Source organism: Acomys minous, assembly GCF_964271855.1.
Source record: "Acomys minous genome assembly, chromosome: 17".
NCBI classification, from domain to species: Eukaryota; Metazoa; Chordata; class Mammalia; order Rodentia; family Muridae; genus Acomys; species Acomys minous.
Window position 1 is genome coordinate 2,092,597 of NC_140500.1, and position 27,404 is coordinate 2,120,000.

General features: G+C 46.0%; 1 long non-coding RNA gene across 3 annotated transcripts in view; it reads left to right on the top strand.

The window, feature by feature from the left end:
• The first annotated feature begins 12,903 nt into the window (after positions 1-12,903).
• LOC311588298 overlaps positions 12,904-27,404 on the top strand; it is a 20,181-nt gene continuing 5,680 nt past the window's right edge. For 2 of the 3 annotated variants that reach the window (XR_014776143.1, XR_014776144.1), the window contains exons 1-2: positions 12,904-12,961; positions 27,205-27,307. This is a non-coding gene — a long non-coding RNA (uncharacterized lncRNA). Of the gene's footprint in view, positions 12,962-22,209; positions 22,284-27,204; positions 27,308-27,404 lie in introns of those variants that run through there. The other variant, XR_014776145.1, reaches the window with a different exon arrangement.

Sequence of the window (27,404 nt, forward strand, 5' to 3'; positions counted from 1 at the left end):
CATCTCCACAGCACATGTGTTCATTTTCAAAACAGCACAAATAGACTTTTTTATAACATACTTTTTACTGGCTCTTTAAGAATTTCACATCATGTACCCCAATCCTACTCATTGCCTAGGCCTTCCATGTCTGCCCTCCAGCCTTGTAACCTCTCCCAAGAAGGAAATTTCAAAAATTAAAACTAAAATTAAGCAGCAGCAGCAGCAACAACCACAACCACAACCACAACATCTCGCCTAGCCCCCCGGCCAATGACCTGCTCCTCTGTTAACCGTAGCGTTCTCTCACACGTCACAGCTGTCTGATCTCCAGTCCTGCCATGTGTGTGCTACTTTGTTTCTCCTTTTTTCCCTGCCTCTCCATAGCAGTTGCCGTAGTGGCCTTGGGGGCTGCCGTGCGTCACACAGTGCACCATTTTGCCCAAACAGCTTTGGTTGCGATTGTTCGCTGCAGAGTCATTGGTCTGGGCGAGGCCTCTGGCTTCTGCTATGTCATCACTACGGGGTCCTCACTGAGATGCCTCTCTGCTGTCCCACTGTTATCCTGGGGCCAGCAGTCCCACGCCCACAGGTCAGCCGGCACTGCTGCTATTCAGCAGCCAGTGAGGGGTGGGGCAAGCTTAGCACATCCCTCCAGCACCAACATGGCTTCAGGTGGCAGCCCAGGCAACAGGCATCTGCATGGCTTTTGGTTGTAACATAGGCCACAGACATCGATGCAGACCCTGCCCCTTCCCCCCACCCCCACCTCCCGCCCCCAGACCAAGGCATGGCCCTTGGATGCAGCATAGGTCTAGAGATCACCATGGCAGCGCAGGCCACTAAGATCAGTGGTGTGAGCATCAGTCAATGCTGCATCTGGTGGCGGCCCCAACCGTGAGCATCCCCATGTCCCTCGGTGGTAACATGAGCCACTCTGGCTGAGATAGGGACACTGACCCAGACGTGGTCCTCAGAAGCAGGAAGGGACCGGACATCACATGGCCTCCGGTGTCAGCTCAGCCTGTTTCTCCCCTCCATCATGGCTCCACTTAAGCCTCTTTTCACAGCACAAGGACCACCCCACCTCTCTTTCTCTTCCATCTCTCCACCACATACTTGCTTATGGTAGTGGCAGCTGCCCAGGCCACGACTCAAGGCATCGGGCACGCGCATATGTGTGGGCCTGGGTACCACAGAGTACAAGTGGAGATCAGGGGACAACTTGTAGGAGCCCAGTTCTGACCTTCTAACATATGGGTTCTGAGGAGGATCAGACTCACGTTGTCAGGTTCGGTGGCAAGTGCCTTTACCAGTTTGAAACCTAGAAAGACTGTCTCCTACACACACAGAAGTCCGTACAGACAGCTCCACCATCACCGCGCTGTCATCTTTTCATGGAGGAACACTTTTTTTTTTATACAAGCTGTTCTGCCACTTGTTGTTGGAGAGAAGTGTGTGGCCTCCTACAACCCACACTGTCATGTCGTGTGAACTGTTTCTGAAAACACCACAGCTTTCAGATGAATGCCAGCAACTCCTGCTTGATGATACTTGCTGTGTGCCATGTCAGTGAGGGTACCTAGCCCAACTGCCAGCAGCCCCATCCCCTGAAGGCCGCAGGCTGGCCTCCACACAGCCCCAGCCTCTGTAGATGCCCAGTCCAGCGGTTACCTGGCCCCAGTCCCTGGAGGTGAGCTATCCAGCCCCATCCCCTGAAGGCTGCCGTCTGGTCTCCACACAGCCCCAGCCCCTATAGATGCCCAGTCCAGCGGTTGCCCAGCCCCAGTCCCTGGAGGTGAGCTGTCCGGCTCCAGCTCCTGAAGGCCGCAGCCTAGCCTCTAGCCATCCCTACCCACTCTGTACATCTGCTCATTAATTCTCACAACAGTCTTAGAAAGTAGACATTATTGGCTTTCCTAGCTGAAATAACTGAAAAGATCAATTGATAATTAATAGACCATGTTTAGAAAACAGAATTTAGTTGTGGTGGAGAATTTCATAACTGGAAATAAGTGTGTGTCGATGTGCCTGAGTTTGTGTATGTGTTCATGACTGAATCTATCTCTGTGTATGCACATCTCTCTCTCCGTCTCTCTATTTCTGTGTGTGTGAATGTATTTGTGAGTGCGTGCATGTCTCTCTCTCTGTGTGTATGTGTCCATGTCTCTGAATGTATCTCTGTGTATGCATCTCTCTCTCTCTCTCTCTCTCTCTCTCTCTCTCTCTCTCTCTCTCTCTCTCTCTCTCTCTGTGTGTGTGTGTGTGTGTGCATGTCTTTCTCTCTCTGTGGGTCAGACTGTAAGAGAAACTACTTTTCCCCCTTCATGGTTTTGAAACACTTGATCTCTCAGAAAATGATAAAAGAATTTTTACTCCACGAGTGAGAGATAAAACAGAGAACAATTAATTAAAAGCTCAGGTTATATGAAAACCAGGACTTAAATTCTTTCTTTTAATACATTTACTGTGATGACACTTACCATGTGAGTTTCACTATAAGGAAGTAAACAAAGGAAATATTTGACAGCAAGCTTGCCCCTTTCACTGTAAGGACACTGACTTGATATTGGTGAACTCTGAGTGTCAGGGATCAAACCTCAGACCCCAAAGGGATTGCATGTCATGTGTTTGTGTGTGTGTGTGTGTGTGTGTGTGTGTGTGTGTATACATATGTGAAATTTTAACTTATCCTTTGAAAACTTCACACACTTTCACAATGCATTTTAATTATGTGCACTGCCACTGCTTCCTTCACTTCTCCCTGGTGCCGTCTCCCAGCTGTTAGTTTCTGCTTTAAAACTTTGCGTTTGCAGTTTCTCTTTTCTCCTTGTGAGCACCCAAGTGTTTGAGACTGAAGTACGTTGTTTATTTAATAAGCCTCATGGCACAATACTGAGCAGTTATTACTCTACTCTTAACCCTCTAAACCTATCCGGGCTCCTCCCAGTGTACATCCCCAAGATGCGTGCACTTCATGGCTTTCTCTGCTCCCCTGCTCTCTCCTCATGTCTCCTGAACCTTCACCTGTGGCTGAATGCCCACCTCCTCTCTCTATCTCCTCCTCTGTTGACGCTTGACTTTTTTATTTGGGGTATTGCTGCCTCCTGTGTGCCATGTTAGTGAGGGTACCCAGCCCAACCTCCAGCAGCCCCTCCCATGAGGGCCACAGTCTGGCCTCCACACAGCCGCAGCCCCTGCAGATGCCCAGTCCAGCGGTTACCCAGCCCCATTCCCTTCCCTGGATATGAGAAAGAATGTTAGTGGGGAGAGGAGGTGGAGACCCCTTTACTTCTCCTGCATGTTTAGGGTCAATTAGGTTCTTTGGGGCAATACCAATCTCTGTCAACAGCAAATGCAACAGCAGCCTCTTCCACTGTGTTGAAACGTTTCTCTTCATCGACCACACCGGTCTCTCCAAACTGCTGCAGGCCACATAACCACCACACGCCACACCTGTCCTATTTATCTTCCTCACAGCCCTAGACCACGCCCCTCTCTGTGCCACACCAGGCAGGCCGTTAGCAGCTGGCAAAGACCATGCCCTGCACAAGACAATTATCAGCTGTGGACAAACTGAAGCCCAAATTCAAATCCCACACTTGGGATTAAAAAAAAAAACACACTTATATAACATAACTGAGTTTACAAAGAACCTGAAAGTTCCATTACACTCCTCCTCTGGCTGGCAGGCAGTCCAGCGCTGTTCTCTGCCCTGCTCACACACTGACATATCAGGGAACAATTGCAGAGCAGTGTTTACACAACACTGAGACAGGAGATTCTCAGAACAAGGATTGCAACCAGATATGGGGGCGTGGCACAGAGATCAGTGTTGAGTCTTCACACAGTACACTATAACATTCCTACATCCAGCCACCTTCCCAACGTCACAACCTTCTTATTTTGGCTATCAATAACGCCGAGCCCAATTTCGCTGTCCACATGTGCACTGGTGTGGGGCTATCCACTTGGGCATGAGCAACCGACCCTCAACGATGTCCTCAAAGAAGCACGCTGTCCCTCCCTCAGGAGGATGCTCCTCCACCCAGGGTAGGGACTCGGGACCCCTTTTCTATGCGTGCTGCAATTCTATGGGCTTGATCTTGCGCGGGTCTTGTACCCACTGTAAAAAGAAGCTTCTCCGACCAAAGCTGAGAGTGACACAAATGTACGGACGGATACAAACATAAAGATTAAAAGGCAGTATGACACAATGGCCCTCTAACATAACAATAGTAGGTTCCCTGCTGGGGCCTGTGACTTTCCCAGCCATGGACTTTTGGGCTGCCATCAAATCCCTCCTTGTGGTGCACTCCTCATAGACAATCAGAAAACAGCTGGTCACCCCCGTAACCACCATACCACGTTTGCACGGATGGGCACATCTTTCCGGATTGATAGCGTAACGTCGTTTCAGGGTCCAGCGCTGGGTGAGACTTGAAGTCCTTTCTCTTGGTAGCCTGCATAGCTTTTTCTGGCTCCGTGTGAGCTAGACAGCAGGAAGAGAGTTTCCTGGTCCGCTAAGGTCAATTTCTCTATGTCATGCATCCAGAGCGAGGGCTGTCCTCAACAATGGGTCTTGCCATTTAGCCTTGGTGGGCAACCAAGATTATTAGTAATAGCTTGTATTGTTTTGGGTGCCTCTGGGCCTCTCTGGCCTATTGGTTCATGCCTCATAGAGGGGAGCCCATGCCCAGCACTGAGATTTTTCACTCAGTAACCCGTGTTTTATGGGGACAGTATTGTTCACCCATGGAGGAAACTAAGTTCAAATGCCACGCACATTTGATGAGCTTACAAACTAGTGGATTTACACAAAGCCTCCTCATGTATCCTTAGTGTCAGTTAACTCAACTCTTTCTCTACCTTCTCCTAGGGGCCTGCCTCCAACCCCACTTAACCCTTTACCTCAGAATGTTCCCTCTGTGACTTCATATCAGCGGATTCTACTTTCCCCTCTGACTGTATCTTTTACTTGAGTTTCAAGATACAGATTTCCATATAGTGTTTGCACATGCCCTTCAGCTTGGTTAACCCTTCCCCTCCCCCACTCCCCCACCCCAGGCTAACCCCCCCTCCCCCCGCCGTCACTGCCCTTCCATGTTGACTCTTTCTACCCGGCTGCCCCACCCCGTACCCCCCCCTTTCTGCTTTCAGACCCTACCACCCCACCTCCCTTAATGCATCTGCTCTCAGTGGCTTGCTCCTAACGACCTGAACTCCACATGTGATTCAAGTTAATCACACAAAGTAAAAGATTCAAAGCACAGTTCACACAATGAGAGAAAACGTGAGGCATTTTTCTTTCTGAGCCTGGGTGATCTTACTCAGTATAATTTCCCCAGTTTTGTTCATTCATACCAGTCAATAGTGTGGTTTTTCCCCTTTACAGCTGAGCAAGGTTCCCCGGTGTACACATTGCATATTTACCTTATTCATCTGTCACTTGACTCCATTTCCTAGAGACTGTAACTAGATCACTAGTGACCTCGGATGTGTACGAGTCTGTGCAGCGGGCTGTAAGGGCTGCTGCATGCATGCGTGTAGGTGGGGCACAGCTGATGGTTCTATTTTCAGTTTTGAGGACCCCCTGGACTAGTTTCCAAAGTCACTGCAATAGTCTCTTGGCTTTGTCTGGCTTTAGTGTCAGGGTCATACTGGTTACATAAGTAGGATTTGAGAGCCTTCTTTCCTTATTAATACAATGTTAATTACTCCTTAAAGTTCTGGTAGACTCTACCATGAACCCAGGTCTTCTGCAAGAGCAACAGGTGCCCTTACCCATGAAGCCTTGCCTCCAGCCGCGTCTGTCTTTCCATTTTGATGGGCAGTTTTGCTAGGCTAAGTGTCTGGATTGGTAGTTACGGCATTTTGGAATCTGGAATACATCTCTCCAGGCACTTCCAGATTTGAAAGTTTCTACCAAATAATGTGTTGCTGTTTGATTGTTCTGCTTTTGTAAGTGGCTGCAGATTTCTCTCTTACAGCATTTGGTATCCTTTACTTTATGTTTTCAGTGTTTTAACTATGACAGGTTGTGAGGAGTTACTTTTCTGGCCTGTCTATTTGTTCTGTAGGCCTTGTGTATCTTCATGGGGATTTCTTTTTTCTCCTATGAGTTTATCGGGAACATCCCCTGAGCCTTCACTGTGCCACCGCCCTTCTCTGTTTTCTACGACTGCAGTTGGAAGGTTAGGTCTTTTCTTGGTGTCTCAAACTTTTCCTTTGTTCTGTCTATATTTCTTTAGTTTTTCACTAATCTTTTCTGACAGATTCAGTTTTTCTGCTTTGTCTTCTGACATTCTGTTTCCCATGCGATCCATTCTACGTGTGAGGCTGTGCACTAAGGTTTTTATTTGGCTCACTGTGTTTTTCATTTTAGGTTTGGTTTCCTTTAGCAATTCTACTTTCTCATTAGGCTCTATTTTCATATCTTGGGTTGAATTCCTTATTTTATTCAGATTCTTTAGAGACATGTCCTGGTGTGTGTGTGTTAATTTTTTTCTGTGTTGGGATTTGAAGGAGTTTGTTAGATGACTCTTTCTTCCTGTTCAAACCGCCCTTCTTTTTTTTGTAGCGATGTAACATTGCTCCAGAGAGGAACTGAGACAACGCTTCCCTCGTGGTGTCTTCTGAGCACGCACTACCATCTGTGCTGGAATTCATTACCCAAGCATCAGAACACACCTTGACGGTCCTCTCCTCTGCCACCTTCTAGATTTTTCCCCTGCCTATATAGGTGCCCTCCCTTCTTTGAGTCATCACTGTTCAACTAGAGGTTGAAGGCAGCCAGGTGTGGAGCCATGGGGCTTACACGGAGGCCCAGGCAGGTAAGATCCCAGGGGAGCTGGGTAGTCTATGAATGTTTCATCTTATTTTAGAGACAAAGTCTCTCATCACACCTGGCTATCACCAATTCAGCTAGACCCTCAGGACAGAACCCCAAAGGATGCTCCTTTCTGCTTTCCTGTGGCCATGGGGTTATGGACCCGTACAGCACTCTGAATTTCTGTGTGGATGCTGGAATCTGAACTCAGCCTTTACACTTGCCTCACAAGCACTTTCCTAGCCGAGGCATCTACCCATCTCTTCGCTCTATTAGTTTTATTAGTTTACATTAACGCTAAAGAGGTAACTGGCTTCATTACGACATCTACACACACACACACACACACACACACACACACACACACACACACGAGATCACATTTATTCCCGTGTTCCCCTCTCTCATCCTCACTCTCCCTCCTCCTTCTCCCATATCCTTGGCACTCTTACTATTAATTTTCATGGGTTTTATCTGTATAAATTTCATATAGGAGAGAAACAGATGCTTCTTGCTTCTGCAAGTGTGCTATGTTTTGCTTAGCATAACAGTCTGCAGCCCCATCCACAGCAATCTTGTTTTTTGTTGTTGTTGTTGCTGTTGCTGTTGCTGTTGACTGAATGAGGCTCCACTGTGTGCCCACAGCAGGTGTTCTTCATCTAGGCATCAGTTGATGCACAGGGAGGCTCGGTCCCAAACCCGCCCATCAGGCAGGCCTGTCACTTCTTGCTAGAAGGTCAGACTCTGCCTCTGAAGACTAGGAAGGAAAATGAGCAAACGTCCCAGTTCTAAACATTCACTGCATTCAACAGAGCTTAGTTGCCAATCAAGCAAACGACGTCAAGAGATTCTTTACCCAGTTCCTTGTCATCAAAGCCCTCCAGTCTATCTCACAGGAAATAGGTATGCGGGGACTCAATGCTAGCTTCTGGGGCGGATAAATCGATATCCGAATCAGCTGAGCACATACCAATTGCAGGGTTTGCATCCACATCTATGAGGAGACTAAAATGGCAAGGGTCTCCTCCACAAGAAGGCTTTTTCCCCCCTTTATTTTTAACCATCAAAGCAGCTCTGCAGCAGGCAGTCTTCCACCTAAGAACTCGGACACAGGGCAACACGCCACTTGCTAAGGTCAACCGATCAATGGCAGGTTGATCAATGGCAGGTTCATTTTGTAAGAGTGGGTAGGGGCATCATCACACTTTTTTCTTTTCCTGAGGAGGGAAAAATGGCCCTGCATGTTACAGAACATGGTTGCCCTGTCTTGACCACTCTGCTTTGCCAGAGAACAGGATTTATCTCTAAACATCTCACAAGGTGAAAAAGCACAGCACTTCAGCTCACGGTTTTTAACAGCCATAGGCAAAGACTCATCATGAAACCAGTACCCAGTGTCTGGCCCCGTTCAGAGAACACAGTCGGGTTGACACCCTCCGTGGCCTGCCTCTCAGGGTCGGTCCTGTCCACACAGGGGCCTTGGTGACACACCAGGAGCTGGAGGCCCAGCTGGGCTCAGGGGTAGAGAGACAAGGCTTTCCTTACACTGCAGATTTCTCAGCAGCAGTGACCCAAAGCGTGTGGACTCACAAAGCTCCGCGAGGAAGTACACAAGCACAGGCTGTCTTCCTCATCCAGGGTCTGTCTGGGTTGAGAAACCAGAACGCTCTATTCTGCCTTCAAGGGAGCCATGAAAGTGTAACAGAGGAGGTGGCACTGCAACCGTATTGCGGTGCTGTGATCCGGCGTTCCTGACACAGCTTGCCGGTGCATTCGAAGGGGAAGGGCGAGATGCGCAGGAATGTGCTTGTCGAAGGGAGCCAGCCCCATTGGAACTGAACGGGGAGTGCTCCTTTGGAGCTCTGGCGAGGTCTGAGGGAAGAACAGCCGGTGAAGAGAGGAAAACAGTGTGCTAGCTTCCAAAACAAAAGGTTATGAAGGATGTGTGAGGGACCCACACGCCACTCTGCCGCTGCAGTGCCAAGGCAGGGGCTGGAGCTGTGTGTGGGGTGTGACACAGAGACCGGCAGAAAGGACACCTGACACTGGGCTCAAGGTCTGAAATCGTTGTCTACAGGCTGTGGAGGAAACTTTATGCATTGGGGCAGGAAATGACGTTTCCTTTCCCTGTCAGCCACAGCGGGGAACACAGAAAGTAACAGCGGATCGGTTGGTTATCTAGAATAATTTGGAGATATTAGTGGCAGTCACCGAGTCTGTTCTGAGACACTCCCAAGCACAGCACTGTGGGAGGCCTTGGGGGACTGCCCCCAAGAGCTCACACTAGCTTAACTTTGAATTCTGGCCCTACTCTGTGACCCTGGGCAAGTTACTGTTCCCCATATCTCGTTTCATTTGAAACTAGGGTGGTGGTAAAACTCTCCCTCCAGCTCTACAAGATAAGCACAGCCTGGCCAGGCCAGAGTGTTTAGCACCTGACAGGTGCTGGCATTTTTATTATATAACGAAGAGAAACATGAAAACCAGGCGATGCTGCGCAAACCACCAACAGCACGCCTGGAAGATCCCATGCCTTTGCCCAGTCGAAAATCATGCTTGTTTTTCGTTCCAGCTAGAGTTTAGCAAGCAATAATGAAAGCCCACCAGACTAAAAGTGGTAGAAGGAATTTAGTTGTTTTCTGCACGGTAAGCCCAGGCCTTGCCACTAACCTCTCTGATTTCAACGTGCGCCATTACATAAGCGACATGACCTCATGCTAAGCTGAAAATGGCTTCAGACATGTACGTGAGCATTGTGTCCACTGATAATGGAATCACGTGACACAGCAGGTACAGACCTCAAATCCACTTACTCCAATCCCAGTTCCTCCCGGCTGCCTGACGGTCACACCGCCTCACTGCGCCTCTCCGTGTCTGGCTGACGACAGTGATACACGCCTGCTCAGTGCATGCAGCCCCTTATTTACACCTCTCATCTTACCGTTAAGTGATTCGCCGTCCTCAGCATTTTCTGTGTTATTTTCTTTTGACTAAGACACATTTGCACGTGTTGTGCGTGTGTAACATTCAAGGCACGATTGCTGCATAATGACCGAGCTCTTCTGCTTCCTTGCCTCCGCCAGTCATAATGACCCGAGGTTTCTTCCACGGAGCCGCACAGCAGGGAGCGCGTCCTCTTTATGGTCGGCTAATATTCCACTTGTATATATGCTGCAGATGGGTTCATCTGCAGACAGTCGCCATTTGGGACACATAGGAAACACAGAAGAGCACAATGAAAAATAGAATCGCCTGTGTTTCTGCAGAGCTCTGGGTATCACGCTGTTGTCACTACATGCTTCCTCTCTACATCCCAGGCCCCGCCCCCACCTCTCACCTCCCCCCCCACAGCCCCACCCCTGTCCAGCCTCTATGGTTCTGACTAGAGACAAAGCCCTGGGCTGGCATAATCTTCTTGGCCAAGTACTTTTAAAGACATATTTATCGTGTGTGTGTGTGTGTGTGTGTGTGTGTGTGTGTGTGTGTGTGTTGCCTGCAGAGGCCAGAGGAAGGTATCGAATCTCGAGTCCTTTGAAGAGCTGCTCCTGAAGCCGCTTGCCTCTCCAGTCTCTAGGGTGAACCTGTCGGTCTTTATAAGGATGGTCAGTAGGGGGGGAGCTGTGCCACCAAGTGTTTCCATTGTGACTGTGAGTGCAATAGCGCTCCAATTTTAGTTCCTCTGTAGTCTATTTTTAGATGATGCAATTAACTGAAAAGTAGTTTTTTTCCCCCTATCAAAAAGTACTCCTTTAGATAAGTGGACTAAAATCATCTGAAAAATAAGAAAAGACAGCAAACTATAATTGGTAAGAATACCCATGCCAGAGCAGCTTGTCTGGGAAGTTTTTCAATGTCAAGACAGATGTAACAAAAACCAAGTACTTTAAGGAATGAACCATTGAACACAAAACCTCCAGGAAGGCCACAGAAAAACAATCCGGGTGGTCTTTGGTTTGTTTATAATTTCTTAGATTCTAAGAATCCTAGTGGATAAAAGAAAAATTGGAAATGCTAGATTTAATTAAAATTCAAAAGTTAAGAAAACAACAAACTACACTAAGAGAGGCGGGGGAAAGCACAGAGGCAAGTTCATCAAACACAGGTCAGATACAAAATCCGCACCCAAAATACAGAGAAGAAGTAGAAGGTTCTGGGTAACAAGCAAAGAACAACCCAATTTACAGATAAAGCCAGGAGCTGGGGATTTAGCTCAGTGGTAGAGCAAGGCCCTCAGCTCTAGGAAAGAAAGAAAGAAAGAAAGAAAGGGGAAAAAAAAAGACAAAATAAAAAAGCCAGAACCAGGTGCTCTAGGTGGCTCTCTCTGTGGTCTGTGCCTGCCAAAAGCTTTGCCTGCAGACAAGTGAGGTGAATGGCGGTGAAGGGCAACTTACAAAATGCCTTGACAATGAGAGATGCTCCTTAGCTCCTGCAGGAGAGCACGAACCCTGGTTTCAGACAGAACTCCCATCAAAGTAGTGTAGAATAAAAAGACCACCGAGCAGCCACTGAGACCTCCTCCCTGCCTCAAACCCACAGACCTGAGGCAGCCACAGCTTTGTATCCTGATGTTTTCCATGGAAAAGAAGTTTTCTCTTTTAGGCTCAGTGTGCCAGGAAACAGACAAAGGCTTATCAGGCAGATTCACATCTCAACGGGAAAGGGGCCTGTGTTGAAGATGTCAGTCCTGCCTAGGCCAGCCCTCCTTAGGGGTGTGTGGACAGCTGTTTGAGCAAGTTGTTCTCTGCATGTGAAGGCCACGTCTTCATCTAGGGTCTACGTAGTGGCCTTTACAAATGAGCACGGCAATTCAGCTAAGCACGGCAATTCAGCTAAGCTTTACATTAAAATGTTCCGGTCTTCTCTGTGACTACCTCCCCCACCTAACTATGGTGGAAGCTTTACTTGGAATACATGTTTAAGGGTTTGGGGTATTGTTGCTGTGAAAGAGCATATATTCCATAGAGAGAGAGGGGAGATGGAGAGAGAGAGAGAGAGAGAGAGAGAGAGAGAGAGAGAGAGAAGAAAAAGAAGAAGAAGGAGGAGGAGGAGGAGGAGGAGAAGAAGAAGAAGAAGAAGAAGAAGAAGAAGAAGAAGAAGAAATTTAGATAGATATAAAAAAAAAGAAAAATTGGACAAGAGGCCAGGGAGACGCCTCAGTCAGCAGAGCTCGCCGCGGCAGAGTGAGTTCTCAGCGCCGGTGTCAGTGCTGACATGTGGATGGGCAGGAGGCTTCTTGGTGCTCACCAGACATCAGCGTAACTACCGGTGAGCCCCGGATTCAGCAAAAGACCTCATCTCAAAAGTAAGGTGAAGAGTGATCCCGGAAGAGTCTGGCTTCTGTTCACCCATGCCTTCATATACATGTGCAAACCTACAAACAAGTACCTGTACACACACACACACACACACACACACACACACACACACACACACACACACAGCAGAAAGCCTAACAAAGCTATCCTGCACTGTGATGCCACAGGTGGCATGTAGCTGAGTGCTGAGCAAGAGGAATGGATGAATGAATGAACCAGCGAATGAGTAGTTTATCCCTGATAATCCAGTAGGTTTCTTCCTGAGGGAGCAAAATGAGATGAAAAAGTTTACCATTGCAAGGTACTTCAGCAGTTCATGGAAACAGCACACAACCAGTTTCCACTAGAAACAACACAGGACAAAATATAGAAAAATTTTTTTCTGACTTTGCTTTTGTTGTTAATTTAAAAGTACAGCCCAATAACTGTTTATTATTAGGCTTTAAAATATTATCATGGTGCTATTTTCTAACCTGCAATCATTAAAAGTCACAGACACCTGTTGTCTGTTAGACACCTGTTTAGAATAGCCTAGGTCCACCTGGGGCCCCTGAACTACCCTCCAGATCTCCCATCCTCCATCCCATCCCATCTGTGCCAACAATTCCTACCCAGGCTACCTCCATCCATAGTCCCAAACACTTGCCTGGGCTGTTCATCTGGGCCACTGCTTCTATTTGGAACTTCTGCGTTGCTTCTCTCCGCAGCTGGTTCCTATCCCATAATGATCTCCTCCTGCCTCCTCCTCCCGTACCTGACCGCTTCCTCTCCCAAGATCCTCTCTGTCCCAAAAGCCTGCGAACCTTCACCGTGCCTAGCTTCCTCCGGCCCTGTCCAGGTATCAGCTTTCGTTATTAGTCAAACAGGGGGCAAGGTTAAACAGCAATGGGGTACATGACAGTCTGCGGTGAGAATCTGGGGGGGGGGGCGTGCAGGGAAAGGCAAGCAGTTGAAAAAAACAAAGCACCAGGCCACAATGCAGCACTTTGCCTACGAACATTTTCTGCAGTCCAGTCTCTGACCGTCCTCTTATTATTTGTTTAAACAAGGAACCGTTTGGTCACATGTACAAAAACGGTAAATTCAGAATCAACACCTCAGTAGCTTTTCCCCAGTTTGCCGGGATAGCCATCTCTTAAAGTCTAGCCGAGGGCACATGGGAAAATCTCCTACCAAGTTCCATTCAGAAGGTCCCATTTCACTCTCCGAAAGTCTTCAGACTGAGTAAAAAGACCCAGAGAGAGAGAAAGAGAGAGAGAGACTGGAGACAGAAACCGTCCAACCCTGTGAGACAGCCCCTGAGGCCATGTGCAGCATAGGTTATGGCTGTCAGCCCAGCACTCTGGATGAGGAGGCAGGATGGCAAGTGCCAGGCCAGCTGGGCCCTGTCTCTAAACCCAAAGACAGACACTGGCAGGCTTAGTCCTGGGTGGCCTTAATTGAGATTTTTAAATGTGCCCTCATTTTCAGACCCAAGCAGAGGGAACAAGTAACAGTTTAGTTTAGATTTTTAAAATTTATTTTTATCTTATTTATTTATTTTTTTAGTTTTTCAACACACTTTCCTCAAGATTGGGTTCCTATCTCAGTCCAAGAGTCACACTACTGGAGTCAACACATTTCTCCTGGGTCAGTGTCTTCCAAACACTTCGGCTGGGTGACAGACAGCATAAATTTCCCCTGTGGGTACTGAGAAGGGGAACTGGGTGCCCCATAGCCAAACAGCAAGGACATATGACAAACCTTCTCCGTCCTTTGATCTCTAAACAGAGATAATGAGATCTCTTCTCTCTGTGTGAAGTGTTTGGTTTTTTCTTTTTAAAAAACCCATTTTCATGGGTAATTCCTCTATTTCCTTTGGGTAGAGTATACTTCTAAAATTTGACTTGAATTGTTTTTTTCTTTTTAGCATAATCTCTCTGTCTCTGTGTCTGTCTCTCTCTCCCTGCCCCCCTCTCTGTGTGTGTGTGTTTCATGCACACTCTTGTGTGGGTGCAGAGGCCAGAGCACAACGTCAGGGAATCCTGCTGTGGTGTTCTTTACCTTCTACCTTGAGGCAGAGTCTCTCCTGTGGGAAGCACGGGCGCCCCTATGCTCACTGATAAGCCCTAGGGAACCCATGACTGTTAGACGCACAGGGTTGTGTCTTCAAAGGGGGAGATGTCTAACGTGTCTACCACCCAGAAGGCTGGCAGCAGATGTGCTTAATAGCCTGGTGACTTTGTGCTATCCGTGTGGCCAGGGCGCACCAATTCTCCCCTAGACCTTTTTTTGAGCCTTTTTTTCTCCACTAATCCTTAGAACCTATTTTTTTTTTAGAACCTATTTTTATGAAAGATGCCACTTGTGCTTTGATGTGGTCTTGTCTTAAGCTTTGTTGTGCACAGAGGACTGAGTTAGTTATCGCCAGGAAAAACTTCCCCATGTTGTGCTGTGCTTAAATATGTCTCAAATAAACTACTTGGGGTCTCACGAAGTTTCAACCAGCACTGACTACTGAGTCCTGCTGAACCAAGCTGCCGTTTTGCCTCTTGTGTCGACTCTGCTGGCCATGGTGTTTTGGTGTTTGCCGAGCACTGTCTCCTTCAACTCCCCCTGCACCAGAATTTTGCCATTTAGGCGAGACTGGCTGGCTAATGAGCCCCCAGTGCCTGGGGTGCAAGCACACTCAGCCATGCCAGTTCCGCCCCCCCAATATAAGTACTCATGCTCTTCCTTACTTTCAAGCCCCACTTGGGCCATAATTTTCATTCACTGGCTTCTTTATAGCTACTATCCATATTTAAAGAGAAGCCAGCTATTTAGAAACACACACACACACACACACACACACACACACACACACACACACACACACGGATAAACAGTACAGTGAAGGGGGGTTGAAGATGACATTTGAAGCCACTTGCTGTGTGTTCATCCCAACCATAACCGGCTCCCTTTCTCCTTCCCCACCGAGCCTGCACAGGTCTCCTCAGCGGAGCCACCGCACTGTGCAGCATCTCTCTGGGTCCTGCACTTCTCCCGTCTCCACCCCTCCCTCCATCTCTGCCCTTACCCATCCCCGGCTCTGATCTCGCAAGCTTCCCAACACGGGCCTTTTCCTAGTCCTCAAGGCAGATGTAGCTCTCTGCTCTGTGATTTATCCTTCCATTGTGATTTGCCTGCATCCTGAGAGGTCCCCCTGGGTCCCTGGAAGGGACGTCTGCTCCCCTGCACTGTCCTCATGGGTTCACAGTTTGCCTGTTGCCCAGCATTCTAGTCCAAGTGTTTCCAGGCTCTGGGTGGTGCGGCCGTGGGAGATGCTGTGAGCTGGTCATCTCAGGAGGCTGGGCAGGCTGTGCACTTCGCTGTCCGCTTTGTCTGGGCTTCACAGGGCTCAGCAGCTGGACTTGTGCCCTTGTGGCTTGTGGTCGTGTCCCTGAAGGCAGGCCCTTCTCCCCTTTAGCTTTTTGTTGTTTGCTTTTCATGGAGTGTGAGTGGAGAAGAAGAAAGAGCCCTTCACCTCAGCATCTTCAAATAAAAATTCTCTCTAGAATTATCTTTAGAACTCTTTTAGGGTGCACAGGTGGCCAAGGTGTCACTTGGACCTTCCCCAGACACTCATGGTGAAAAGCGCAAACCGATGTCTCCTGTGCTTGTACCACAGCCCCTCCCTGTGTTCAGCTCTTCCCAACTCAGGAGGCATGTGTTAACCAGCCTGGTTCCCCAGGAGGCACGTGTTAACCAGCCTGGTTCCCCAGGAGGCACGTGTTAACCAGCCTGGTTCCCCAGGAGGCACGTGTTAACCAGCCTGGTTCCCCAGGAGGCACGTGTTAACCAGCCTGGTTCCCCAGGAGGCACGTGTTAACCAGCCTGGTTCCCCAGGAGGCACGTGTTAACCAGCCTGGTTCCCCAGGAGGCACGTGTTAACCAGCCTGGTTCCCCAGGAGGCACGTGTTAACCAGCCTGGTTCCCCAGGAGGCACGTGTTAACCAGCCTGGTTCCCCAGGAGGCACGTGTTAACCAGCCTGGTTCCCCAGGAGGCACGTGTTAACCAGCCTGGTTCCCCAGGAGGCACGTGTTAACCAGCCTGGTTCCCCAGGAGGCACGTGTTAACCAGCCTGGTTCCCCAGGAGGCACGTGTTAACCAGCCTGGTTCCCCAGGAGGCACGTGTTAACCAGCCTGGTTCCCCAGGAGGCACGTGTTAACCAGCCTGGTTCCCCAGGAGGCACGTGTTAACCAGCCTGTGTGGCGTTGTCTCCCTCCTCACAACACTCCTGTATCTTCCATGAGGCTCTAACATTGGTCTCTGTCCTTGGTGCCCAATGCTATGACAATGTAGCTTTGTAGTGATCAATATTCTTGATATAGTCGAACTTTTCTTTCTTTCTTTTTTTTGGGTGGGCTTTAAGGCTAAGCGATTGAGCTGTCACTGAGGAGGTGGTCAGCAGGGTCAGCACCGGCACAGTGTCCTTTAATCACCATGCAGTCTGCTGTGGGTGCTTATGGGAACATGGAGCAATTGTTTGCCTCAGAGATAACCTTCAGCTGTGATTAGAAAATTGAGCAAGTGCTCTCCCCCTCCCCTTACTCCCACTGAGGACCTTTTCTGTGTGTTGTCAGAAATGACAGGAGGGTGTAGTCTTTATTCAGCAGGCAGGGCTGAAGTGGACAGGAAGGCTGAAGGCTGCCTTCAGTGCTTCAAGAGCGCTTAGGGAATTATTGCTAGACGACACCTAGTGGCACTTTGTGGGATTTCACCTACGCTGAAAAGCTCAGTTGAGTCTTGGATTCCAACACAACTTAAGCAGGAACAGACTAGCACAAGGAGTCTGAGCATCAGCCAGGCTCCCTAGCCGCTCTGACAAACCCACTCCAGAGTTTCAGCAGCTCTGTATAATAGCTTGTTCTGCACATTCAAACAGTTGCTCAAGTCGGTGACTTTGCAAATAATCCCACAAAAGGAGTTGAGGTCGTGTAGGAAACAGATGCCATCTTTAGCCTTGTACAGGAAAAACCAAGGGCTTTGTTTACTCAAAACAAAACGGGCGAACACCATATGAAATGGGTGTAGAATATTCAGCGATGTAAAGTTGACAATTTAATAAGTATGCATGTTAAAATACGTTTCTATTAAAACAGATGCTTTTCAACATATTAAAACTATGACTCAAAATTTTAAAAAGGAATAAAAAAAAAACCCCACCTGATATAATTCTGGAAAAAGAAGAGTGATAAAGCTTAAGGAAATATTAAAGTTAATAAAATTTCAGTAATTAAAAGAGAATGGCACTATGATTTTAGGACTACTTATTGATAAAAAGAGTTGCTTAGGATTGTAAATAAGCAGATGAACAGGATAGAATACAAACCCCCAAGTTATAGAAAACTGTATATAGTGATTTAACAGAAGTAAAACAGCCCAGGAACTCCAGTCAGCTCTTCACTATGTGTTCAGGGGGACAAATGAGGATATCTGTATTATATTTTTAAGAAAAGAAGGGGAGAGAAAAGATCGTGCTAATCCTCGTGAGCTCTCTTTAGGGATCAGAGACAACAGCTTGTGTGCTGGGGTTTGGGAAGCAATGATTTAATGCTCTCATGGAGGCCGAGGAGCCTCGGGGTCTGCAGGTGAAGCCAGAGATGCAGTCAAACGGAAGGCTTAGCCCCGAGTGGAGGCGGTGGGTGTGGAACCCAGCGAGGGCTGCGGTTTCAAGCCACACCTGAAGGCAGTGAATCCAGTTTGAGGTTGAAAGGCAGGCAGTAGGTAGTAGATGGTTCTCTGTTGGTTGGAAAGGGTCAGCTTTCGTTTTAATTATTCACAACTTGAACCATAATCTCGTGCAAAAAGACTGTCACAGTGGACCCAGGAACATGTTTGTCCTGCTATCTGGGCATCTCATTAGCACATTCGTGAATATAGCTCATCCATCCCACAGGCATCAGAGAAGGTTCATGGCCTCTGACTGTTTTCTTAGCTGAGATCATGGTGTTATAAAGGGTCGTGACACTCACGTTAGGAGAAGCTTGTTGCAGCGTCCCAAAGGTGTGTTTTTAAACACGGGGACACAATTCCTCTGTCACTGTCCTCTACTCCACGTGTGTGAACCTCCATGTCCACATCACATTTGTTTGATGAGTACACAGGGAGAAATAGCGCTATTTTAACGGGCTAAGGAGGTGTTCTGTTCTGTTCGCTCTGATGGCCACTAATTGAACGTGGGCCTGCTGGTTGACTCTTGCACTCTGGAATGCTCAGTGTGTCTCCAGCCATCGGTGCCTGGGACAAACAGGCACACATTTCAGTTTTTCTCTAACGGGTTTGGATTTCTCCTGTGGGTTGTGGCACCGGTGTGGTTGGTTTATATTGATATCATGTGATATTGATGGTAACTTGATCTTGATTATTAGTAGCAGGAAAAAAAATGTCCTCAGGAAGGATGGGGCAGTGAAAGACGGGCCCAATCCATGGTTCATCTCCCAGCTCAGGTGCCCCCAGAGAGGCAGGCTTTAGAGAAATGCTTCTGTGATTGTACCAACCACTGTCACTTTGTGGTTATGTATGAATTTGAAGGCTACAGAACCACTGTGTCTGCCATTCCTCCGGTGCTGCCCAGGTGCTGGCAAGCACTCTGCTGACTGAGCCGTCTCCCCACACACCAATGTGACTTTGGGTTGTGAAAGCACATTTCTGCAGAGTACTTTAGTCCTGGACTCTTAACGAGAGCAATGTGCCTGGTGTAGCTCATTGGCCCCAATAGTTCACAAAAAGCGCCACAAAGTACACTGCTGTCAGAGTACTCGTTAAAGCTCAATTTCTCTCTTAACCCAGCTATCATACAGATAATTGAGACTCTTTTATATTTGTTTAATAACAAGCTTCATAGCATAAGAACTGAGCAGTTATCACTCTTCTTAATGCCCTAAGTTAATCTGGTTTCCTCCCAGCGTACATCTCAGAGATACTTGTTTGCTTCTAGCTATTTTTAATATGTCAATCTAGGAGACATATTTTTGTAATTAAGTAAACTAGTATCTAACAGGACCAATAGTTTGATTGCCTGACTGCATTTCTTACTAATCCTAAACAGTTTGTAATAGCAGTTTTCAAATGGACTAGAATTTAACATTGCAGTTTTAATAATTATATAGGTACAATACCTTAGTATGTTGTAACCAAATATAATCTTAAATCTGTATTAATATATAAAGATTTATACCAATGTAAAATTTTTTGGCTTATTAATGCTCTTTGTCTAAAACAAGATTCAATAATCTGCTCTTTTACTTATCATTGCTATGACCAACCCTTTAAACAATAACAAACATCTACCACCCATAGAATGACCAAAAACCATCCGCCCCCTCTTGGGAATGGGGCACAGTTCTCTTAAAATTGCTTCCTGCTGATTTGGGACATGCCCAGGGAAATTGGAATATTGTCCATTCTGAAGAAAGCTGGCTGTGACTTTTGCTGTCCAGTCTCTGAACGCTGAGGAAGCTCGGAGCTTAGCTGAAGCCTGACTGGAACCGTCTGGGATGCTGTTTATTTAGAGTGTGTTTTGGGTGGAGGTTTTTGAGGAAAGAGTTACTGAGGCCGTGTGTGAGGTAGGATCATCTGGACTAACTTCTTTATCTTTTTCTGGTGTCTGGTCCTCATATTCTGAAAAACATTAACTTTCAAGGTTATTACACAATTTTTGTGTTAACGTATGTATGGACTGTGCACTGAGCACAGTTCAGTTAAATGCGCTTGCTCTCTGTTCCAGGATGTAAGGCTTTTGCTTTTCTCTATAAGTTAGTTTGGACTAAATAACTAAACTTTAATATACATTTTTATTGATACCACTTAAAAGAATGGCGTGATAAGTCCTGGGGATTTTGTAGCCAAAGATTTATTGGCCATGCCCAGCTGGAGTCCTGGCTGGAGACATTTTTATGTCTGTCAGTCTCAGAGCTGTTCCCATGTGGAGGGATCAGCAAATTATGTGACCTGTCCTGAAAAAAAAATATATAATAAATGTCTATATTCAGGCCTTAATTTTTCTATTTTACCTTTTGGCCCCATGCATTTACTTTGTTTTATCTGAGACAATATCCCAGACATCTCCTAGGTGCTATGTAGTTACCTTTTGAAGTGGCCAGATTGGATTCCAGGAGTCTTGTGAGGTTTTTACATCTGCTCCTGTATCCATGAAGCCTTCAGTGTTATTCTCATCGGCTTGTAATTTTAACTCTGGTCTCTTACCTTTTACAGCAGTTTGCCAAGACACTTGTGTTTTGTTTGTTTGTTTGTTTGTTTGGTCTTTCCTGCATTTTCTGTTCTATCTTTTGATGCTGCTCTGGCTTAGATACCTGGGTTATTGAGGTCTGTATCCAGAGCAGTGCTGTTTATTGTTCTGTGGGTGAGTTTTTCTGCCGTTGACCTGAGATGACCAATTTGAATCTGGTATCGAGGCCCCGTGAGCATTCCTTGACAAAGGGCTACCTTGTTTGTCTCTTGTTGACTTATGCTCAGAGGTCAAATGTTGGCCTTTGTCACGTCTTCTGCGAGTTCCAAAATGTTGTGGCCTTCTTTTGGGGTTATCTCTAGACAAGCCATTGTTTCTAGGATTGCCTTGCATAAAATTCTTTTTAAAATGACCTTGTTTACCACAATTAAATATCTGAGAGTTTGGTTATTTTTAAAAGTTCTAGTGGTGGCTTCCATGTGAGGTTGAAGAGTCAGCCTCTGTTGTACCCTGCCTATGGGCAGCTTGGGCAGCCGGTAACTGTCTTTGATAACATCTTTTAATTTTTTTAAAATTAGAAACATATTATCCCTTACAGCCTGTTTCTAAAGTTGAAGGAATGTTAATTTGTGTTTTCCATTGTTGCAATAGATCTCTGCCCCATAAGTTCATGGCTATATCTGCCACGTGTGGCCTTAATTCTCCTGTTTGTCCTTCTGGTCTTACATATTTAAGCCATTTTAGACTTTGTTTTACCTGCAACGGTGACTCAATTCCTAAGAGCTGTGTGCAGATAGATATCTTTTGAATTGGCCAAATGGGATGTCAGGAATTTTGGGAAATTACTGTTACATCTGTCCACTAATTCTTCAATCTCAATGCCATCTAACTGTAATTTTAATTTTGGCATTTTATCATTTATAGTAGTTTGCCAAAATATCTTGCTGTTAGTATCTTTAGCATCTCTTGTTTTATCCCTAGGTGCATCTTTACCTCCATTAAATGGTTTATCTAAATTTTGAGTAACCCTGTTTGTCCTATCAGGCCTTGAATTTTCTTTCTTTCTTTTCTTTTTTTAAAGAATAATCCTTTTTTTGGTGGAAGGAAACAAATGGCTCATGTTAGTTTTTGTCAGGCCTGGAGTGAAGCACCTTAGTCAGTTTTATGCCATTAAGGAGTTGCCTCTGGTGCCATTGGATGACCTGCGATCTTGAGCCACAGGACAATTCCTTCCACATCTTCTACATTTCACAGGAAATCTTTTCTATGAATTATTTCTATTATTGAATGATTCATTGTTAGAAAGTGCTCAAAGTCTTTTAGGGAATGATTTGATTTTTCACAGCCACGGCAATGGACATTTTGTGTTTTGCTGTCTCCTGTAGCTGTTTGTCCAATTATAACTGAGTCATTAACGCTTGTTTCTGTGTCTGCAGCAGCTTTGATACGTTCATGAACAAGTTCAGATCTCGCTCTCAATGGTCTAACAGTCCTTGTGCATTCAGCATTCTCAAAAGCTAGGGATCCAAGTCGAATTTCTCTAGCATTTGGATCTGATTTTGTTCTATTCAGAGCTGTAGTTATTCTTTGTAAAAAGTCAGTGAAAGCCATTTGAACCTTGGGTTGTCTTTGTGAATAATTACAATGTGTCCCTGTTGGTCAACCTTGTCCCAAGCATTTCAGACTATTGCACATCATTGTTCCAGGGCAGCATCGTCAAGGGTAATCTTAATTCAGAATGCAAGCCTTCACCTAGTAACAAATGCTTGACAACATCAGTGCCTCTAGCCCTATTTGTTGCTCCATAAGTGAAGCCTTATCTTTCCACCGTGCCAGCCATTGCAATTGAGGGCCTGGATTTAGAATGGACGTCACAAAATCTCTCCGACCTTTTCAAGTTATATGATTCTGTGTGACCCAGTTATTAAGTACCCACTTAACATATGGTGAGTATAAGCCATAATTAGTTATTGCTTCCTTAAATCTTTTTAAGTCTTATGCCTGAATAGGTTGCCATTCAAATTCTTGATAACCCTGTGGATTTTCCTCATCTCCTGGTACATCCCTTATCAAAGCTAGGGAAATCATTTTAGTTTTGTTTATTTGTTTGTTTTGGTTTTTTTTTTAAACAGATCTAGACCATCCTGTAGTCACATTACAAAGTGATGTCACATGTTCTGATGTGTTTTCTTCTGCCTCTATCTTAGTCTCGTTTTCATTCCTAACCATTGGCCTCTCTAATTTTTCTTCTAAAGTCTGTTTCCAAATTTCATATTTTTCATTTTGTTTTATCTCTGATATCTTAGCATCTTCCTCAGTGCAATCTATGTAATTTTTCCTCTACAGCTTTCACCTTTCAAGAGGTATAAAATGCAAAACTGATCACCAAAGTAAAAACAGTAGTTATAGTCAATACCATGATATCTCTCTCTCTCTCTCTCTCTCTCTCTCTCTCTCTCTCTCTCTCTCTCTCTCTCTCCCTCTCTCTCTCCCTCTCTCTCTCTCTCTCTCCCCCCCATTTGTAACTTGGCATCATTTAAAAGACCACTTAACAAACCCCAACAGATCTGTGTTACTGTGTCTTTCATCTTTATATGTCTTTCAACTCTATCAATTTTAAAACTGTTTTTATCTACCTATGAAATTTCACCTCCAGTCTCTTTCCCTAAGGACTTTTAGCTTTCTTAGACCCAGCTTCCCTTCTAGACCTTACCAGCTAAGCTGTTTGAGGCTTCTCAGTCTGTCTCTGGCTCCTGCTTCTAGGGAGAGAGTTTCCTGCCTCCCTCAGAGGATCCTGACCCCTTCCCCACTCTGAGGGGTCCACAGGTGTTTGCTGCCCTGGCCAGCATAGGTCAGGCCTTCAGATCCCCTTCTCAAAGGGACTTAGCTTCCTGCCTTGCCTAGGAAAGTCTGGCTTTGAGAAGTTTGCTTGTGTTAAAGAGACACTTTTTTTTTCTTAGCAAGGGCTTCCTAAAAGAAAGGCCTCTCTGCGGTTTGTATCAGTTTTTTTTTTTCTTTGAGACAGGGTTTCTCTGTGTAGCCTTGGCTGTCCTGGACTCACTTTGTAGACCAGGCTGGCCTCGAACTCACAGAGATCCACCTGCCTCTGCCTCCCTTTTCTGAAGCTGACCTGAATCCTTGTTGCTCTACAAGTGGGGATGGAGGGGTGGGGGATGTCTAACCAGGAAGCCGTGGGTCCTGCCTCAGAAACTGTACTTGCTCTCTTAGTGAACAGAACTAAGAAACTGCTTTCTGTTTAAGTTTAGATTCTAAGTTCTAGCTAGATTTTTCTGTAAGTTCTTCCTCAATTTGGTATGCCAAAATCTTAAAGTTATCTTTATAAAACTTTGTTTGTTTCTCAGTTTTCATCCTAACCCAGCTATCACACAAATAGCTCAGACTCTTTTATATATGTTTAATAATAAACTTCACAACACAACAACTGAGCAGTTGTTACTCTGTTATTAACCCTCTAAGCTGATCTGGTTTCCTCCCAGTGCACATCCCATCCTTGCACTTTGTATATTTCCTGCTCCATCTCTTTCTCTTGATGTCACCTGGACGTCTCCCCTGGCTGAGTCCCCTCACTTCCTCCTCTAACCCCTTCTCCCGTGGGTGGCAGGAAGCCCATCCTTATTCTCTCCCCTGCTCAGTGATTGGCTGGAAGCTGTTTTCTTGGCATATCAGAGCACAACTGGGGAGTGATGTTTATACAACCTTGAGACAGGAGATTCTCAGAGCAAGGATTGCAACCAGATACGGGGGTTACAGAGATCAGCATCTGAATTACACAATAGCCTTATGCCTGTAAGCAGGTGTGAGAATGGAAGGTGCCCGAGGGAAAGTGGTAGAAACCACAGTTGGTGGTGCAGCTTGAAGCTAGGTCTTAAAGACCCATATACATAATGCTAAAGTAACTATAGTCTGCAAATTCGCAGAAGTTAATTATGTCCAAATTAGCATGTATGTCAATTGCTAATTACTTATGATCAGACACCAGGCAAGTACATAGGACCTCAGAAACCTAGCAATGCCACAGTCAATGTGCTGAGGCATGAAAACCTTGAATTTTTATTTATAAGGTAAGTAGACTCAAAATAACCAAATATGCCACATATTATTAATGTAATTATAAATTCCAATCATTTCTCTTGCAAGTATTTAGGGAAAAAAAAAACAACTTCTGGCCCATAGGACTTGTGGAGCCAGTCTGTAATCACCGTGGTCACCCCTGTTGTCTCCTGACCATGTTGCCATACTCTGAAAGAGCCACACCACAGCGCAGCTGAGGACTCACTGTGAAGTTCCCCTTCCGCTTAACTAGCTTCTCTGGTCTTATTAGCAGTAGGTTCCTGCCGGCAGTGACAGCCCTTGTGGTCACCTGCATGCTTACCCATCCAGGCCAACTGTGTCGTGTGGGCGATGAATGGCTTAGGTCTGCAGTAGCTTTTGGTTCAAGTGAAAGGATGCCACTGCGTGTCCCCAAGAGACACATCAGAGGCCATGGGTGGCAGGACATGTAGGCCCAGAGCAACCACTGGCCCTGAGCTCTCCAGTGCTTTGTTCTCTTTTCTTCTTCCCCCAAACCTCATATTTATAGCATGAAACAAGTTTGTCATAACTTGGAGTATTTCTTTTGATTTTGTTAGTGTCAGTAGATAGACTTCTTATGATCGGAATATTGACAGATTACATCAGCTCACGTCAAAATCTCATCACATCATAGTTAAGTCTCGGAAGCTTGAGGCTCCAGAAAGAAATAGATAATATTATAGTATTTAGGTAGGCATACCCAAAGCAGTGGCTGCCACGATTTTCTGAGTGCTTCCAGCGGTTCAAGTATTACATCGAATAACATGTGTAGTAATAATAAAATCTTTTAAGGCAATATCACACCAGGAAGAAACAAGTGAAAAGGACACCGACTACATCATTTTTTATATTCGTGCCTGCCAAATGTAATATTTAGTTTTAAAACTAATAAAATATACACAAGACCTTTCTGAGGAAAACCACAAAATTGTGATGGATAGGACCAAAGAAAAACTAAATAAACAGAGAAGGTCCGTGGTCATGCCCATAGAGACGCAATGTTGTGTTGGGTCAAGAATCTTTAGTTTGCATTACCTAAGTCCCAGCTCGTTCCTTGGTGGACAGCGACAGACCCACGGGAGGGTTTAAGTGAAAAGCAAGAGGCTGAGAGCAGCTGACTCAATAGTGAAGAGCAAAGCAGGGGTGGGGGGGGCGTGGCGGGGAGGGGGGACTTCCCCTGGCCAGTGGACTCTGCACTGTGTCCTTGCTACACTGAGCGTCTTTCCCAGGATGAGAGTGCCTGAAGGTGGAGCCTCTGAGCTGTGGTTATGTCACACGTGTGAAGCTTGATTTATTACACATAAAATAAGCCAGGAATAGAAAGGCAAACATCACAGGTTTTTCTCTCACATGCAGAATCTAAAATAAAAATACATGAGAGTAGAGGTGGGAGCACCAGGGAGAGAGGAAAGGGAGGTTGAAAGGGGTGAATTCGACAGACCTGCATATAGGAGGTATTACTTGCATACTACACCAGGAAAGTACTAAAATATTATTTATAATTTCTAAACTTAAATTGTTCCATGTGTATCTTAATCATTTGTATCATATTATATAAACAGTAAACTATTTTAAAGAAAAAAATAAAAAAAGAGACACAGCAGAGATGACATTTTCTCGACCACGTGGGGATACAACAGAAGGGGCTTTCTCCCTGACCTTTTTTTTTCTTGGCTTCCAGAACTTCAAAAAATGAACATATTTTGTTGATGCTCCTTGGGGGCTGTAATGATTTCTTCCAGTATCCCAGATAAGACACTGAGGTAATCAAGGAAGAAGAGTGAAAGAACAGACAGGAAACTCAGTGGCCCAGGGTAGAAAGCCAGACGCACTCCACAGGGATCTTCAATGGGGCTTTGACAACAGCAAAATGAGGCAGCCAAGGCAGTCTTCTCAAGAAAAGGCTCGGAGGAACTGACTGCCCGCAGGTGTAAAAGTGAACTTGGTGTAGACCCTGCGCCCTTGCCGGAAGCCAGTTCGCTGAAGCGGACAAATGCCCCGAAGGTCACAACAGAAAAGCTAGGGGACCAGATCTAGGGACCACAAGCTTGTCAAGTATCTGCGCATGTAAGAACAATATTTTCTCCTGTAAATAAGCAACCAAGAGAATAGCAACTCAAGTGTTTCAATAGGAAGAGGGGGCGGAGCTAGCAAGGGGGCGGGGCCATGCATTTAACTTGGTTATATTTAGCTACAACCTTCTTGACATTATATTTTCATTTCAAAGGGGTACTCCTTAAGAGCAGCACTCGGATCCCGTGCGTTCTGTTTCCTGACATTGCTTATTAGAAGCAGCTCTCTGCCATGAGGCGTTTAGAGGGGACATTGAGTAGAGGGTAAATAGTATCGAAAACAGCAGAACATGTGCCGCGCACAGGTTAAACAGTTCAACCACATTGTTTTCAAGTTAGATAAATAAATCCTAGAGTTTAATTGGTCGGTTGCCTTTTATCAACACAATTTTATTCATGGCCATGATAAAGCCATTGGCAGAGGCAGTGGGGCTAAGAAGAAGTGAAAACCCGCAGAACAGACCCAGGTCAGATGAGGGCTTTTAAAGCAGCTGCCTTGTCAAATTAAGTTGTTATAGCTTTTCACACAGGTTGTCAAGACTAAAGGTTAGAAATACAGATCCCTCAACATGACGACTGATAATTTTCAAATATGACCTCTAAATAAACGTCTTTTTCAGCTGTGCCAAACACTGCAGCTTTGGTTGCTCAGCACGTGGGTCTTGGTGCCAACTTGAATTTCTTTCCTTTTTGCTTTTCACAGGTGAGGAAAGGAGGGACCCAGAGAATGTGTCATTCCTTCCAGCCCTGCTCCCTCCTGAGATCCCAGCTTCCCAACGGTGTGTGTCAGCTGCTGCTGGGCTGTGGTAAGTTGGGTGCCGGCCTTGCCTCTTCATACGGAGGGATCTCGGCTCCACCCACTTTTAAATTTAAGTTTCTTGTTTTGGGGTTTCTTGCTGACTG